Raw genomic sequence first — 15,654 nt, forward strand, 5'->3', positions numbered from 1 at the left:
GACATCCCATCTTCATGAATTGGAACACTCAATATTGTTAAAATGTTTATACTGCTCAAAGCAATCTACAGATTCAATGCTGTTATTATTCAATGTATAAATAAACCCATGCGTCTAATCTTGAACAAGGATGCCAAGAATACACAATGGAGAAAGATAGTCTTTACAACAAATGGTGTTTGTAAAACTGAATATCAAAATGCAAAGGAATGAAATGGAATACTTACCTTATACCATATACAAAAATCAACTCAAAATGGATTAAAGAGTTAAATATAAGACTTGAAACCATAAAATTTCTAGAACAAAATAAGAAAGCCTCATGACATTGCTCTTGGCAATGATTTCATGGATATGACACTGAAAGTACAGATAGCAAAAGCAAAACTAGGCAACCGGGATGACATCAAATTAAAAAGCTTCTGGACATCAAAAGAAGCCATCAGCACAGTGAAAAGGCAACCTAAGAATGGGAGAAAATATCTGTAAACCACACATCTGATAGGGGGTTAATTTTCAAATATATATATGGAACTCTTATAATTCAATAGCAAAAACAAAACCAAAAGAAAATACAAAATAAACAAAAAACAAAAAGCAAAAACAAAAACAAAAACAAAACAATAACCTGACTGGAAAATATCTGAAGGACTTTGGATAGACATTTCTTGAAAAAAGACATAAAAATGGCCAACAGGTATATAAAAAAGTGCTCAACATCATTGTCAGGGCAATGCAATTTAAATTCACAGTGAGATACCATCTCCCATCTGTTAGGATGGCTACTTATCAAAGCAAATCAAACCAAAACAAAAGATAACAAATGTTGGTGAGGTTGTGGAGAAACTGGATCTCTGGTACACTGTTGGTAGGAATGTAAAATGGTGTAGCAGCTATGGAAAACAGTATGGAGGTTCTTCATAACATTTAAAATAGAACTACCATATAATTCACCAATCTCACTTCTGAGTATGTGCCCCGCCCCCCCCCCCCAAATTGAAATCAGGATCTTGAAGAGATAATCTGCATGCCCATATTCATTGCACCACTATTCACAATAGCCAAGATATGAAAACAACCCAAATGTCCATCAAAAGACAAATGAATAAATAAAGTGTGGTATATACATACAATGGAATATTATTCAGACTTAAAAAAGAAGGAAATCTGGGGCCCCTGGGTGGCTCAGTCGGTTAAGCGTCCGACTTCAGCTCAGGTCACGATCTCACGGTCCGGGAGTTCGAGCCCCGCGTCGGGCTCTGGGCTGATGGCTCAGAGCCTGGAGCCTGCTTCCGATTGTGTGTCTCCCTCTCTCTCTGCCCCTCCCCCGTTCATGCTCTGTCTCTGTCTCAAAAATAAATAAACATTAAAAAAAAATTAAAAAAAAAAAGAAGGAAATCTTACCATTTCTGAGAACATGTGGACCTGGAAGACATTATGCTAACTGAAATAAGTCAGTCATAGAACAAATACTGCAAGATTCACTTATATGAGGTATCTAAAATGGTCAAATTTACAGAAGCAGAAAATAGACTGGAGGTTGCCAGGGAATAGGGGCAGGGAGAAATGGGGAGTTGTTCAGTGGATGTAAAGTTTCAGTTACGCTAGATAAGTAAGTTCTAGAGATCTGCTATACAACATAGTACCTATAGTTACCAGTGTGGTATTGTGCACTTAGAAATTTGTTGAGTATAGATTTCATGTTAAGTGTTCTTCACGCACACACACACACACACACACACACACACACACACACACACGCACACACACGAACACAAGGAGACTTCTGGAGTTGTTTACCCTGACTGTAGTGATGGTATCATGGGTGTATGTATATGTTCAGGCTCATCAAATTGTATACATTAAATATGTGCAGTTTTTTATATCAGTTGAAGCTGAATAAAGCTATAAGAAATAAAACAAAGATGTATAGTTAATGAAGTAATAATGATGATAAAATAAAATAGTAAAAAATACTCAATCTGAAAGAATGCAAGAATAGAGAGATAAGGAACAAATAAAAGCAGAACACAGAGAAAATCAGAAGAGTCATCCTTAATCCAACTATATCAATAATTATAGACAGAACTGGAAATAGAAATATACAAACTCACATATATACTTAGTTGAAGACAGAAAATAAGCAAGTATATGGAAGAGTTGAAGATCATCAATATGACCACACAGACATCTATAAAACCCTCCACTCAACAACTGCAGGATACATATTCTTTCAAGTACACATGAAACATTTACCAAAATAGACCATATTCTGGGTCACAATATTAGTTTTAATAAATTCAATAAAATTGAAATCCGAGAAAGTATGGCCTCTGAATAAAACTAAATTAAATTAAAAATCAATAATAAATAGATATTTGGAAAATCCCTAACTATCTGAAAATTAAAGAACACAATTCAAAAATACTCATGTCACAAAGAAGAAATCATAACAGAAATTCAAAAGTATTTTTAACTGAATGATAATGAAAACGCAACATATCAAAATTTGACCTTGGGGTAGGCAACAATTTCTTAGCTAACACAAAAAAAACATTAATGGTAAAAGGGAGAAAATGGTGATTAATTTAAACAAAGACATTTGAGGGAGAGCAGAGGAAGAAGACCCTTGGAAAAAGAAGAAGAAAGATAAATCAGTAGAAGTGGGTGGGACACTAGGAGGGAACTTTTCAGAACTATCTAAGAAGACAAGAAGAGTGCATTTCCTTAAGATGCCAAATAAAACTAAGAGGTCAGATAAAAGAACAAGTAGAGAGGGCAGGGAACCATGGGTAATGAAACTCACTAAAATGAGTATGTGAAACAGCACCTGGGTGAAAACCAGCCCAGTGGATTTGGAAGAGATCATTACTTAGAACACTGGCACCTAAAGAAGTTTGAGTATTTAACTACATTGGCACTTGCAGATTAAATATTTTGGAAAACATTCTTTTTTCAAAAAAATTTTAATGCTCATTTATTTTTGAGAGAGAGAGAGAGACAGAGAGAGAGAGAGAGAGAGAGAGAGAGAGAGAGAGAGAGCGCCAGGAAGGGGCAGAGAGAGAGAGGGAGACACAGCATCTGAAGCAGGCTCCAGGCTCTGAGCTGTCAACACAGAGGCCGACGCGGGCCCAAGCCCACAAACCGTGAGATCATGACCTGAGCTGAAGTTGGACGCTCAACAGACTGAGCCACTTAGGTGCCACAAATACTTTGGAATACATTCCTAACCATTATACACTGCCCACCCCACTCCCACCCCCAACCAAAAGAATGAATTGTACAAACTATCTTCTCTGCTTTCTCTGCTTTAAAACTAAAGAGTGCATTTATGTAGTAATTCTCTATCACTGAAAAGCTATAATAACCAAGCCCTTGTAGAACACGTCTCATTTCTTCAATTTGGCACTTTAGAAGTATTTCCTAGGTTGTATTGATGCCACTGATGAAGAAAATAAGTCAAATTATTGAATTTATAAAAAGATACCTTAGACATTTGAACAAAACTGAACATTTTCAATAAATCTTTAGCTATTTCACTACAGAGATAGCCTGAACCTGTTGTTGCCACTTATTCTTTCTTCCAAGAGTCACATTTATGTTTGGAGTTTTAAAGACTAAAAGTGAATGGACAGAGGGGCTTCTCTCCTATTTTGTTTTCCAGGCAGATGAGAATTTTGACAGATCTGCAGCAGGGCTAGGCATTTCCCATGGAAGTCTGTAGCAACAGTATGCATGTGAGATTTTTGATTGTGTCCCTATTTTCTTAATATAGATTCGGATACCAGAATCTACTTCAACAGGAAATAGGCAGCTGTACTAATATGGACAGTCAGCTCAGTATATGGTTTGTACAGTATGTAGTTTGTGTGAGAAAACTTCATCTTTTAAAGCAAATTCATTATATCCACAGTGTCCTTGTCTAATCCAAGCATGGAAAATAACAACTGACCACTGACTAGAATCCAGCTTTATACATGTCCCCCAAAATATGAATAATGAAGTATCTGCTCTGTGGTGTCTATAATCACAGCACCAACAGCTAATGGCCTCTGCAGTCAAGTATGAACAACTACTTGGAAAAAGAGATCTTTCTATTCCTTTTACTGTATGTAAGCCAGACTTCATTAGGTATTCTTGGTACCTAGCATATAAATTGAGGCAAGGGAAGCTAGGGCCCCACAACAGTGATTTCTTAATGACACCTTAGAGGCCCAGAAGCATTAGTGCTGACTTCCTAAGGCATCTAATCTTTCCCAGGGAGAGGTTTTCCCTCCTGATATAGTCAGGCTCATTATGACAACATCCAGTTGATACCCTTATCTTTAAAACAACTAAGAATCATTCATAAGTCCTGGCAATAGTTGCAACAGAAGAATTTATAATAGTCATGTGTAAAAAATAAACAGGTACTCCAAAGAAGACTAATTTACCTACAGAATAATGCCAGAAATATTAAACGTGATAGTTTTGCTTTTAAATAAAATGTAGTTAATTTGATTACTATTTTGTTTTTTGCCAGATTTCAATCAATTTTTATGGCAGGATTAAGTTTCGAAGTAGAGTGTTGTTTTTGTTTTTGTTTTTTAAATAATGGAAGCACTTTTCCAACCTTTACCATGGTTAACTAATGGGAGGTTAGTGTTGTACATTATGGATCTACGTTGATCCTCAGACGTATTTACCCAAAATGTGTGCACATTTAGGTCTGGGTTACAATGACTAGGTATGTGTATTGCAGACTCTCATTAATTCATAACAGCTTAGATTGTGATTTTTATTTGGCATCCTACTGTGGAACCCAGTAGAGAATGCCGAAATGCTCAGCTAAACATTTTCAAATCCGTGACTCTCCATCTGGTTATTCAATCAGGAGAAAATCCCTGCAAAGAAAATCCTCTTCCTAGAGGTACCCCATTTTCCTGGCTAAGAATCATTCTGGAGAAATGCGAACAGTTTGCCTAGTTGTTCAAAAAGTTTATTTGCAGGAAAAACTAACACTATAAATATCAACAGCACTTAAAGGGAAGTAAAGAAAATTCCCTCATTCTGCATAATGGCAGGCTTGTTAGGAGTGACTACACATAGAAAATGGAACTCTTGCATTTGTTATTTTTGAGCATTCTTTGAAAACTTCAAGTCACATAAAATAATCTCACATGACTCTATTGACAAATAAGGAATAGCTACATTAATATTGTCATGTTTTATAGGATGTCCGAAGTGATAGTAATTTAGTACCTAACACCATTGTAAGGCCACTACAAAAAATAAATTGAAAAAAAAATCTGCTCTAAACAAGAAAGCATATACTGAGGTTCCTGGAAAAGAATAAACTATCTGCATGATGCCTGGGACATAGTAGTCTGTAATGAATATTTGTTAAATGAGTACTGGAATGGTCCACTCATAGTTCATAGGACTTTGGTTCCCAACAAAAAGGCAGAGAATTAGATTCCCATCTTAAGTAATTTTTAACAGGGCCTTTTATGGATATATTTTACTTGGGTTAATAATATTTTTTAATGTGTTTTTCATTGCTTTAGTTCATTGGCTATCCCTGACTTGGAGAAGAATGGGAAAAGTAAACACTGCAATTATTTTTTTCTTCTTAAAAAATAAGTCTGTTTCCAATTAGAGAATACTGGATAAAAGAAGATTTCATATGTATGATAATGAAAAGTTGATAGGAATCGTATGAGTTAGAAGTAACGGACTTGGCTATAATATTAAATAGAATAAACATCATGTAAATATTGGATGTTGGGAAACAACATCCAATGGTTTTACATTCAAAGTGGTTCTATAATTATTTTATCATTAAGATAATGGGAAGAAATTTTTTGAGAAACTCACCTTGATTCACTTAAAAGGAACTATGACAAGAGGTTGTAATATCAAGTCTTTCCTCCTCTCTATGTGCAATCATTCGTCCTTTGAGAGCTACAGTCTATTCTTTCATGCTCTTGAATCTAAGCTGCTCTATAAGTGCTTTAATCAACAGGAAGTGATATCTTTTGACTTCCAAGATTAGGTTGTAAGAAGACTTGTAGCTTCCACCTGGTCTCTTGGAACACTCACTCTGGGGGAAGCCAACCACCACGGAAGAAGTCCAACCACCCTGAGAATGCCATGCTGTGAGGAAACCCAACACAGTCATGTGAAGAGGACTCTTGAGAGAGAAATGTCAACCAGTTATTATGGTCTGGCACCAGACATGTGAGTTAAGAAGTCTTCTGATGGCACTAGTCTCAACTGCATTTTGGTGCGCTCCAAGTGAGAATTGCCTTGCTTAGCTATCAACCCCCAGGAAAAGAAGACATGTTAATAAGTTGTTGTTTTAAGCCATTAATTCTGGCCAGCTAAAGAACACCAAACAAAATCAGCATTAGTGAGCTTTCAGAATAATATTTAACATTCTTCTATTACTGAATGTTTTAAAAACTAGTGAGACTTCAGAATAAAATAAGGTAAGAACCTAACTAATGTCACTATTCCACAAGTTGTTAAAATTAGAAAACTGAGCTGCATTAAACTCTGAACTTTCTTTTTTTTTTTTTCAATTTTTTTTTTTTAACGTTTATTTATTTTTGAGACAGAGAGACAGAGCATGAATGGGGGAGGGTCAGAGAGAGGGAGACACAGAATCTGAAACAGGCTCCAGGCTCTGAGCGGTCGGCACAGAGCCCGACGCAGGGCTCGAACTCAGGGACCGCGAGATCATGACCTGAGCCGAAGTCAGCCGCCCAACCGACTGAGCCACCCAGGCGCCCCTAAACTCTGAACTTTCATTCAGTCCCCTTATCCAACCAATCCCCGAATTCTTTACAGTCTGTCTTAATATCACTCGATTCTATCAGTTCCTCCTCATCCACATTGCCACTGCCTTGTATCAGATTTGAACTTTTTGTTTAAATTACACAACTAGTATTCCTTCCTTCAGACCATCTAAACCCCTTCAAACCCGCACTCTACCATCTACAACCCAACCCCATATCTACCCTCCACACCACTACCATAACAACATTTTCACACCAAATTCAAGCTTCTCATCTTTCTCCCTAAATCCCCCAATGGCTCTCCATAACTGTTACAATGAAATTTAACCTCCTCAATCTAATACACAAGGGCCTTCATGATCTAGCAACCTCTTACCTCTCAAGTCTCATCCCCCACCATATTCCTCCTCATGTGTCCATCGACATACACCAAACCTCTTGTAGCTCTCTGAGGGAGTAAGGTACCTCAGTACTGGCTTTCCCAAATGCTCTGTGTTCTGCTTATGAGACCCCATCCTTCTGCTTTTTCACCTACTTAACTCCTATTCATTTTTCAAAATTAGGCTAAAAAAATCACCTCTTCTAGCGAAATTTCCCCTAACCGGTCCATCTAATTTTGACACCTCTTCTCTGGGCTCCAATGTCCTCATTTGCTTTTCTACTGGTTAGTTCAGTACACCTTGAATTAATTTCCTGCTTCTCCTATTTGCCTGACAAACATTAGGCCCTCAATAAATATTCCTTGAAAGAATAAACGGATTATTGAAAGCCATGATATTTTCATTTATGTAATGAAAAAATCCTAAATACCACTTCCAACTGTAAGTAGGAAATTGTTTTTCTGAGGAGGAATATGCAACTCAAATTAGAGGCAAATGAGACCACTTCTCAGAAGTGGTCACCTTAGAGAGGATGAGACAGCTTGCCAGACAGAGTGGAGAGCAGGGATGTCCCAGCAGAAGGAAAAGCCTTTGCAAAGGTGTAGAGGTGAGAGAGAAAACGAGAGTTCGGGAAACATAAATAGATCAGAATGACAAATGCTTCATATTCTGAAGAGCAAAATGTGAGGTTGGTATGATGGGCAGAAGCCAGAAGATGGGAGGCTCTGGGAAGGACGTACTTTATTGTGTAGACAATGGAGAACCATTAAAAGATTTTAAGCAAAAGAGAAACGTTTGGGGTTACATGTTAGGAAGCAAAAGTATGGAAAATTGATTAAAGGAGGGATAGAAAGCAGAGAGGAGCCTGTAGGAGTCTAATTCAGTAATTCAGGTAAATACAAAAGACATGGCATTAGAATTGACAGAATTTGTTAACTGACTGGATATAAGGGATGGGCAACTAAAATGTCTCTAAGAATTTTGCTCTGAGTCCTTTCATCAATGGTAATGCCAAATTAAAATAAAGTGAAATTAATTTCCAAGGATTTCTGAGAATTTAATCATGCATTTTGAGCTAGAGACATTTTGTAATACAAGGGGCATGATGTTTTCAAAGAGATGATTCTGACACTGGTGTCCATTTGCCATAAAATAATCATGAAATTTGATTTTGGGGGGTTATGCTGATAATTCTCTCTTTAAACTTTCCGCACTTCAGTCTTGCAAATTCTTCCATGCAAATAAGAAAAAACATGTGCCTCCTAGATAATTCAATGAAGCAATTTAAAAGTAAATTTGTCTGTGTGGCAATTTGTGACTCCTAAAGGTTCAGTGAAATACGATCTTCATTTCCTCCTCTATTAAAAAAAATTTTTTTAAGCAGAAGGTTTAAATGATTTCAAATGGCTCTTTCAGCTCTAAAGATCAATAACTCCATAAGTCAGAACACTTGGTTGGAGCTGCATTCAACCCAGATCAATGGTTGATCCTCAACAAGAACCAAGGGATTTATGGTGGAGGTAGGTTGTCCTATTTAAGCACTTCCTGCTGAGTGAAGTAGTACTTCCTTTTATTCGTCTTAATAGTCTTCTGTTCTTTATTGTGCTACTTTTTAATGAGGTGTTTTCATTTGTTTAACAAATATTTATTGAGTGCCTACTATGTGCCAGGCACCACATTAGGTGCTAGAGAAAAAATAAATAAAATGAGACATGCTCCCTTGCTCCCTTCTGTTGCACCTTTTTTAAACTGTAAACCATATTCAAGCCAAAATACACCACCTTATAAAGTAATATTTATCATGTACATGATCCTTCTCTAGGAACCATGCCAGGCTACCCCATTAAACTTGATGGGCCTGAGAATAGTAAAACTATACTCTGTATAATGTATTTATAGTATATAGCAAGGCAACAAGGTCCCCTGAGAAGGGAAGGCAGGAAAACTGAAAAATCATCATGAGTGCACTTGGAACTCATAGAACATTCACAAGCTCCCTCACTACTTTGTGACTCCATTTCTTTACCTATAAAATGGAGATAATAAGGCTTACTTCTAATATTCCTCACAGGATATTATAAGGATTAAATAAGTAAAAGCACATTAAATACTTTGAGCTTTTAAAAAAAAGCATTAAATAAATATTAGGTATTGTTGTTTGGTAGCATTAAATAAAAGCACTTTAAAGTGAAAGCCTACTGTAGCTATTCTAATGGAAGTTTAAATCCCAAGATGAAAACAGCATGAGTTGAATAATGAACATCAGGATACACCCCTAATTAGATCTAATTAGAAACTAAAATTAAAACTGGAATTAGCTGCATGACTGAAAAATGGTTTCTCACACAGGGCAGAACTTACAAGATGTCTAGTTTGTGTCTATAAAGTCAGGAAGGCGACCATGAGCCCCATCTGGTTTGAGCACTCTTGGATTCTAAAAATGAGTCTTCATCTGATTCGCAGCTTTCAGAGAGAAACTCCTAATTGGTGGGAGTCATGCCCTCATTGAAGATTATACCACCAACTCTCCAGTGCCAAAGCAAAGACATTTCCACACCAGGATATTTGATGCATGTCTTCTTCAACAGCAGAACCACTGGTCAATCTTGAGAGGTCAACTGTAATGAAATCCCTCTGTCTCTTCTCAAAACTTTGCGTGGTTTTGTTCAAATGTTCTGTTATAAAATACCCAGGCCTTTGAAGAAGATAATTTCTCACGTGATGTTCTTGCTAACATACTCAAGGTTAAAGCAGATAGGGAGCGATAGGGAGACAGAGAATCCCAAGCAGGCTTCACACTGTCAGTGCAGAGCAGAGCTTTATGCAGGGCTGGACCACACGAACCATGAGATCATGAGCTAAGCCAAAAATCAAGAGTCCGATGCTCAACCAACTGAGCCACCCAGGTGTCCCTGAGAAGCTAAACTATTAAAACCTCCACCTGCCACCATATTAGAACTATCTCTAAGCTCAGCAAGAGGAATCAGGAAACTGTTCAGTCCATTCCTTTGAGTCCTAGGTGGAAATCTTCCTGATTAGGGAACAGATAGCAATATCACAGTACAGCTTTCTCTTTCTGCATCAGCACTATAGATAAGAAGATAAAGGAGAGCAGAGTGGGGTTTCCTTTTTCTTTTCACCTTACTCACAACAATTCTTTTGGTTACCGAAAGAGGGAATGAGTGGTAAGGATGGGTGAGGAGATTTTTGGATTCTAATAATCCAGCACCAGAAGATTCTCTGATGCTAAGTGTGGCTGAAAGTTGAAAGCAAGCCTTCAGGATATGCTTTTAACTACAAGCCAGCATACAGGGAGAGCGGATAAAGGAGAAAGATTAGTTAGAAAAATACCAAACTTTAACTCGATTTTTAAGTTCCAAAATAATGTTTTTAAAATCTGTATTTGGTTAAACCAAAATTGTTTAAAAAATAGGTTTATTCATTTGACAAGTGGAAATTACATTATTGTTGATCTTTTAGGACTTGGGTAGAGAACTGCTGTCTGACTCTCAGGCAAAGCAAATGCTTTTTACTATCCGATTATAATCCAGCAGACCTCACATACTTCTGTTGAAAGGTAAATAAATCTCTTTAGGCAGGTGAATCTCTCTATAATTAAAGAATCTAAGCAAAAGAAAGCCCACAAATTCTAGTTAGTTACACAACTTTCTGAACAATACATTCCAGAGTCTTAAAATTCTTAGACTCAAATTCTTCTTATACCAAATCTGTATGTATTTTATCTTGGGAGATAAAAAAATTTTAAAGTATGTCATCCCTTGGGAATTAACTCTTCCTTTATATTAAAGCTATAAATCACCAACTACCAACCACTGACTGAAATTAATGATCCTAGTTCCTATGCCATTTCCACTTAACTTCCAATTCTCCAGGACTTACAGGGTGAAAAGAAGGTGGTAGAACTTACTGCTTTTAGTTTAAATATATAGTTAAGTATAGTATAGTTAAATATATAGTTATAGTATAGTTAAAATATACTTGTTAAAATCCTCAATCTTTCTAATTAGATTTTACACACACACACACACACACACACACACACACACACACACACTCACTCACTCACTCCTCAGCTGAGATTTTGGAACTTTTTATATGCCTAGTTATCTTTTATTTCCAACACCTTGTTCAAGATATATTTATTAAGATTTGTTAAGCACCTACTATGTTTTCTATGTACTATTTCCATTTTAGTAGCCTTGCTTCTTCACATTTATGACTTGCATTCCACAAGATACTCCCAACAGCCTGCCCAGCACCACACCCTGCAAAAGCAAGCAAGCAACAAGACCTAGCAGCTAAAACCTTGTGGTTCCTCCTCCTTCTCTTGAGGGCTGTCACCAGGGCTCTCAGTAATTCTATCAGCACATTCTAAATGGGGAAGATAATTCAAAAGATTCCAGAATGTTCTCAATCCAGTCTTAATTCCTTATTTTACCACTGCCACCTCCAAATGACTATTCAGATCCTAAACCTATGAACTGGTGTAGATTTTCTAATTGTCCATACAATATCCAGAACACTGTTCTGGCTAAGCTTTGTAATGTTTCCCAGGAATCTCCCAACAGGATAATTTTGAATCATAATTAAATTTCTCTATCCCTCATATCTTTCCATTTTAACTTATTCTGGCATGGAGCAAGCTGTGGCCAGGCAGAGGACTGACTCAGAGCTTGACTTGAGAGGTCCCCCGACCCTGATTTTAATATGGAAACTATTTAAAAGGGGTTCTCTTACCTGGACTATGTGAAAGGTGACATTACTGTGCACACTATAATTCTCTTTCTAGGTTAGCTCTGAGAACTAACTTATGTTTTTAGGAGCAAACAGGTTTATATGGGAGCCATTGAATATCTACATTCACCATCATTTTTTAGTGGAATAAATAGATCCACATTATTCCATCATCATTGTTTAACGTCTGATTGGTTAGATGGTTTAACTAAGTTTTCCTCACTGCCAGGAAACAGAATAAAATTTGAAACAGAATAAAACACTGTTTGCAAATCTAGTAAAGAAACCTGGAGGGGGAGTACCCTCACGCACTCTCATGATAAACGTTTTTTATATCTAATTCTGAGATTCTAACGAAAAAATATGTATGGTTACAGATTTTTCATCTTCTCAATTTTAAATTTCAGAGCGTCTGTAAAATAACACCATTTTGAATTTTTTTTTAAAGACAAATATATTTGGATACTCAAAAACCACCTTAAAGAATCCTAAAAGTTTAAAGAGTAGAAATTCTGCATGGTTTAGATGTCAAGGAAGAAACAATTTGTTTCTAAATAATGGGATAGTCACTCCAGGGTAAGTATTTCACATTTCCTTCAGCTACTGGTTCTGATTTTTTTATCTATGAGTACTATCAGTGTTGCAAACCACAGGCCTGCAATCACAGAGGTTGAGAAAACCCCATCAGGGAAAATCAATCCTAGTCAGGCTAAAGAAACATCTGCATTTCTTCCAAGCTGAATCACAAACAGTCCACACCCATCGTGATCCCTCTTCAAATAATTTCTTCATTTACCTGTGTGGCACTTCCTGAAAGTAAGGAATGGGCTTGACTGGATGAGCTATTATCTCATTAGGATTTGTGAAGCACCCAAACAGACTGGAATGCTTTTCATGAGCAACACCCCCCCCCCCCCAGCCCCTCTCCATTTCCCGTACCAGGGCCACCTTTTGTACTGTTTGCCTTTTCTCAGTTTCTGTGTTGCTCAAGGCAGATAGATAAGCCCTTTAAATGATTACTACCACTCTGCATTAGCTTTCAAAGCCACTGACAATTTTTCCATGTTTGGTAACTGATTTGTGATAGAAGTGTTGACAACGTAAAGTGATAACTAAACCACAGACCAGAACTTCTCGGAATGAATGGAGATCACCCAACAGTTCTCTGGGAATCTTTTCCTAAGGATTTCACCCACAGATCTGTTCAAAACATATGTGAATTGTAAGACAAGATCTATTTTCATTGTTCTTCAACCCACAGGAATACCAAGAACAATTATATAGTTATATACATACTGGAGTTTTTTTGATTTCAATATGATGGTTTTAAAATGAATTTTATTTTTCCTCTTTCTCCTTTTAGATTATCCAGAAGAAAATTATATAATTTCCCAATTTGATATCCTAGAAGAATTACAAACTTTGATTTTCATTTAGAATCCTAATATACACTTATACAGGGCATAACCAGAGCATAACATTTTCTCTTCACCCTGTTGCATGTATATTCATGCTGCTCAAGGTTCACTTATAATAGTGTAACTGAAGGTACAGGACGTAGCCAGAACTCTTCCTATGGTACAACAAGGACAGATAAATGTTACATTTCAGATCAAGAGTCAAAGGAAAAAAAATAATAAAGCAGGAGAGTTTGCTAAATATTTACTTCTGTTCAACGCACTGCTAAGTTTTCTTTTGCTGATTGATTGAATGCCTGTCACTGAACAAAACCCTAGTCACATTGTAGAAACTTCTGTCTATCTAAACTGGAATGATGCTAGAGACACATTGTCCCACATTGTGCCACATTGTCTTGGGCTCCTAGAAAGAATATGGCCAATGAGGAGCCCTCAGAAGTGTTGTGCTCACTTACGTTAATCCAGAGTGGACAGGTGTTTACTGACTGACCTTTTCCTTCCAAAGGATACCAGGCTAAGTTAAGAATGCCTACACAAAGCAAAAGGAAAAACAAAAACACATTTGCTTAACAACACTAAACAACCAATGACTGGAACAGATTTGTTGGGGTAGCAGAATGGAGAGTGATAAGGGTTTCCTTTGGAGGTAGGTTGCCCACTGTCAATTGTGATGCATAAATTTTAAAGGACAGCACTCAATCATTTGACTCTTTCTACATCTACTAAGTATGTGGCATCGTTCAAGATGAAGGAAATACAGTGGTGGAGAGTAGGACCTTGAAAGAAAACCATGTCAACATAATTTTGGATTGTGAAGGGAACTAACAAAAATGATAGGATAGAATAACAGGGCAGAGAGAGGACAGGCTATTATACATAAGATACTCTATCAAATGAAGAAAGAACTAGCCATGCGAGGAGCCAACAAAGCAATGCAGGCAGAGAGCATGGCAAATGCAAAGGCCATAAGGTAAGAAAGAATAGAAAATGCTCAAAAACTAAACTCATGGCGCAGAGGAAAAGTTTTTCTGTTGTTGTTTTTTGATGAATGAATTTCTAATGGATAGCTGAGAAATAAAGAAATGAAAGTATATAACAAAAAATTACAGGTTAGCTAAATATGTCTGATTTTAAAAGCCATCTATTATTTCAGAATTTTCTGGAAAGAACACTCTATTATTATCATTTATTATTATTTTGGGAGTAAATATAATGTTTTGCTTCTTTTTCTTTTGAGTGCTCAGGAAAATGGTATGATGAGGTCTCCATTAGTATTCCTGATTTAGATTACTCTCTCAAACATACCCACTGAAAACATGTTGTTAGCTACATACAACTACATCCCACTATTGCACCTTTTTTTTTTTTAATCTTTCTGAGAGAAGCCTTCTCCCAATAACATCTAGACTTTGACTTAACTTGGCCAACAAATTAAGTCCCTATGGCCCAGGGTGGATGGTGCCCAGGTCTTTGACCAAGTCTACTGATCAAGGACTCTGAGGTGGGTTTTCTTGATGCCAGATGCTCTTCACAAGGGAAAGACCACCTTGTTTGTGTGTTAGGACGAAGTACTGTTAGAGACTATCAAGCTCTGGACAGTGTTAGAGGAACAGCAGGGTTAGGATCCTTGGCACCTCTGTGTTACTCTCTTCTCAGTCAGCATTCCAGTAAGCCTTTGTCTATCTATGGGATCAAATAGGCTTTCTTCTGCCTGATTGATTTTTCTCAATACATAATAACAAACGATTGCCAAACAATCAATGGGATGACTGCACAGGCAATTCAACTTGATCACCAAGATCACATCCGGTGATTTTACTCATTTTAATGACCAAACAGGATCAACCATGAAGAAATTTGGGTTCCTTAGTAATCAGTTAATCTCATAACCTAAACAAAAACCTGACGAACGATGGTCAAGTTGGGATGTGTCTATTAGGTATCACTCGTATGATGAATAAAATACAAATTTATAAAAGACACATCAGAAATCTATTTTTCTGATTGCATCGTTGAAATAGAACAACCTGTAATATATTCCGATTTAACTCTCTCATGCTTTAGATAACAGTTATTCACTACTTTCAGCTCATGCTTCTAAAAAGTTTTATGTAAACCAAAATTTTGGAAATCTAATCATATTTAGATACATTAACAGGATTTACTACTTAAATGATGAATCTGTAATCAATGGAGTACTCTCAAACACATCTCTGGTGTACAGCTGGGATTTCATACAACAGATTTTGCTTACAAGGGAGGTTCTGTTGCAAAATTCTGTGTTTCCCAGATAATTTGTAACAATTTTTAGTAAACCTAAAT

The 15,654-nt window shown here is 36.8% G+C and overlaps 1 protein-coding gene across 2 annotated transcripts in view; it reads right to left on the reverse strand.

The window, feature by feature from the left end:
* SLC25A21 (solute carrier family 25 member 21) overlaps positions 1-15,654 on the reverse strand; it is a 481,816-nt gene that overhangs the window by 239,494 nt on the left and 226,668 nt on the right. The window lies entirely within an intron of this gene.

This window comes from Panthera pardus, unplaced genomic scaffold (assembly GCF_024362965.1).
Source record: "Panthera pardus isolate Hobbes unplaced genomic scaffold, ASM2436296v1 HiC_scaffold_24, whole genome shotgun sequence".
NCBI lineage: Eukaryota > Metazoa > Chordata > Mammalia > Carnivora > Felidae > Panthera > Panthera pardus.